The sequence below is a fragment of the Chaetura pelagica genome, unplaced genomic scaffold (genome assembly GCF_000747805.2).
Source record: "Chaetura pelagica isolate M959 unplaced genomic scaffold, ChaPel_1.0 scaffold79, whole genome shotgun sequence".
NCBI lineage: Eukaryota > Metazoa > Chordata > Aves > Apodiformes > Apodidae > Chaetura > Chaetura pelagica.
In genome coordinates this window covers 2777052-2780734 of record NW_009969339.1, presented here as the reverse complement: position 1 = coordinate 2780734, position 3683 = coordinate 2777052, and positions in this window count along the sequence as shown.

The following is a 3683-nucleotide window of genomic DNA, read 5'->3' as shown; positions in this document are numbered from 1 at the left end:
AAAGAGAACAACTGTAAGAAAACACATTTAAAGCACAAGTTACACCTCGTTATGTTCTCAGAGACATTGATATTCAGACTGAGCTAGCATAAGAAATAACTCCCAACAGTGGTTTTTTATTATTAGCACAAAATTCATCTTTACTGCGAAAGCAAGAGGAAAAAAAGACACTTTTGAAAGGTTAATGTTCTGATGGATGCCTCACTGGAACAATAATGTGCAAGTGACACCTCATGTGGGGGCAGCGCTCTGTCCATATATAACACTTGCAGTCATTCAAGAATCCAACTGTTAGCCATTTCCTGCAGCTGAAATTGGTAAATACATTACAGCTCACTGATACTATATTAGAAGAACGTTTCATGTAATTTAATTTGACAGTAACTTTTTTTTTTTCCCAAAAAATCAGCTTAAATATAGTTCTGAACTCTTCTGAATGTATTTGCTTAACTTCTCAAGCAGTGTTTGGAGTGTGATTTGTTCCTTCATGAATCAGAGACACCACTCCCCCAGTCCTCCTTCAGTAGCAGCTCATAGCCTAACTGCATTGTGAAATTATCCTTGTTATAAGTAAGGAAAAAACAAACCAACCATCCAAACCTTTATGTATGTCTGTTAGCTGGGTTCTAAATGAGCACATTGGTATTTTGCAGGAGGAAGCAACTACACAGTAACATCTTCAGGCCTTCAACTTGCCTCTTCCAGCACCTACTTTGCTATAGTTGCCCCTTACACTGGTGCCTGATTTCTGCCTGCAGGTCACTTCTGCTATGGTCAGCCACCCCCAGCAGGCAAAGGGGCCTTGAAGTGACCACACTGAGGTCCACGCAGCAGCCACAGGGTAGTTGTGGGTGACCCCATTCCCCACCTTTGCTCAAACTGACTGCCAGGTATTGCCAACAGCAGACGTGGTGACCCCTGCTCTGCCATGGCCAAAGGAGCCGCAGCAGAGATGCCAAGTGTCTCTTTTAACTTCTAGGTGGTGTTTTTGTAACAACCTTCTGGGAGCACAGAGTGTGAAACGGAGAATTGCTGGTCTGTGAAATACTGGTACAACTTGCTGCTGCTGTTAACATGCTTGAATCTGCTCTAATTGAAAATGAGGAAAAGGATACCATTTGTGCGTTTGACAATTCTATTTCTGCAGTTGCTTCCACCTCTCCCAAAGTCCAGCACGCCTCAAAAAGCTCTCCTACCTGAGCAGGATTTTTTAATTTTGAGGGAGGAACAAAAAGACTCTTACAATCACACAGTCAAATCTACAAAACAGATCAAGCAGCCTGTTGCAGAAACAGCTATATGAGACCCCCAAAATCTTTATAGCCCATCTTTTAAGAAAATCTGTAGTTTGTTTAGAGGGCTTAAGTGATAGTCACCAGGTAAGGTTAAATATTTGCCAGGGGTAAGATACTTTATCTCAATAAAGCCTTCTTTTGCTTTTAAAGTTTATGTCTTTTCAGCTTTCAAAATCTGGACTCTTGTTATGCTACTATGTCATAAACAAAATTAGTTTCCTATATGCAAGTTTATCCTATTAATAGAAGCCGTTAATCTGCAACTTGTTTTTTAGTATTGTTTCAAATCTGAGACAAAATATGACTGCCTAATGAAGCTGCTTGTGTCATAACCTCAAGGCTAATGATTTTATCTTCATAAACTTTGTGACTGCAGAAGTGCTGTCCAGCAAGCTCCACCACAGAACAAGCCATTTTCCCCCAGTAGCCCTGAAAGCACTGTAAGTGTGGGTAAGTCACAAACTTTTCATGTGATGACCTGAAAAAGTGACTGTTTCACGAGGACTGCAAACTAAAGCCTCCCCTCCACAGGGAGTGACACAACTGCCTGTGTCTGAGCACTGTTGAGTACTTCTGTGGAATACAGAGGGTCCACTCAGAGCAAGTACATCTCTTGAAGGATCATGTCTTTCTTCATTAATGCTTCAGCTCTGCTGGAAACTGCCAGCAAAATAAAGTACTGTTAAATTTGTTTGGGATGTCAGATGACACTTCCAAAGTACAAACTGGAAAAATAACTAACCATGACTTTTACTTCAATGTGTAATCCTGCTGTTAAACAAAATTGCCTTCTGACTAATACAGTAATTTAAAATGCAGTCATTTTATCTATTATAGAGCTTTTAAAAAATTCTGATACCGTAAAAATTGTGTTCTTCCATGATCTGACATGGGAATGATTTTTATGTTCACTTAGAAGCAGCTTTATCTTGTGTGAAAATGTCTGAGATCATAGTATTTTTTTTCCTTTTTACTGTGGATCATCCATGCAGAAACAGAATACTATAAAAGAAAGGAAAACTTTATTTGCTAAACCACATTTGTCTGGGGAACTCATGAGCCCTTGTAAAAGCACTAAGCAAAATACAACATGCAGAATTAGATGGATTTTAATGTCATGGTCTTCTATAGAAACAGAAATGATTAGACATACAATTCAGTGTATTTTGGAGTCCAGAGATGACAGTATCACATTTCTAGACTATGTAACCTATACCAAGATTTCAGACTTCTCTAAAAGCTCATGCTGGACTACTGTTCCAATATGCAGGACCCCGCTGAAGCTTTTTACATATATTGCTGTGAGGATTGCAAATCAAATGAGATTTGCCAGCTTATATGACACATTTGCTCTTGTTGCCAGCAGCACCCTTTTATCACCAGGTGTTGTAACAGCAACAAGGCAATGAACTAATTTCTACCTGGAAGCTACCAATGGTCCTGCTTGCTAGCACTCTCACAGTGACCTGTATCTACAGAGTAAAGGGGTGCTTTAAGTTTCATTGTTTACTGAGACTCCTACATATACCTTCCGTAGGAAATGGATACTAGGAGCAACTGGCTGATTCATCCCTCATTTAATTAAAAAACTTTGCATTTCTCAGTGTGTATTTTGAGACTCAAATCTTGCTTCTTGGAAATTAGCAAACCACCCTCTTGCCCATGTTGCATTTTTCACAAAATAGGGCAACCAAATGACCAGTACTGTAGGCTGGTCACTACCATTCTCACCACAGCAAACTGTAGCCAGGTCATAGGAGGCTGTAAAGAATTAGACGAAACTAATAAATGCCTAGATTGAACTCTGAATGAACTAGGAAGAGTAGGCATCTACTTAGAAGAGAGCAGTGTAGACAGGATTTGAATGGCTTGTGAAGAAAACCTAAGCAGCAATGGGTAGCAGATTAATGCATAGTGGAGTAAGCATTCGTATTTACACACAGGCAAAAAGTTAATCCCTGCTTTACATATAGAGTGGAAATGAGGTAAAGGATTACAAAATATGCCAGACCAACATACAGCTTTTTAGAAAAAAAACAAACTGGAGAGGATCCCATGATAATCGAGGTTGGCAGGGGCCTCGAGCTCAAAGCAGAGGCTGCTACCAAGCAAGACCAAGTTGCTTTGTCCAGTCAGGTCATGAAAACCTTCATAGGGCAAAAGCTTTACCTTTTAAGAAAGCCATTTTAAATAAAAAAAGCTTAAGGAGGTAAGTTCTCAATCACTGCCGGGTTGCCTAGGCCTGGCCACCTGGACGATTTTTACCCGCAGCCCCTGTTCCTTGTCTCCTGCGGGGCTCCCCCGCGGGACGGCGGGGCAGGCTCCCGCAGGCAGCGGGATGCCGAGGCCGGGCAGCTCCCGCAGCCCCGCTGCCGGGGCCGCTCCCCG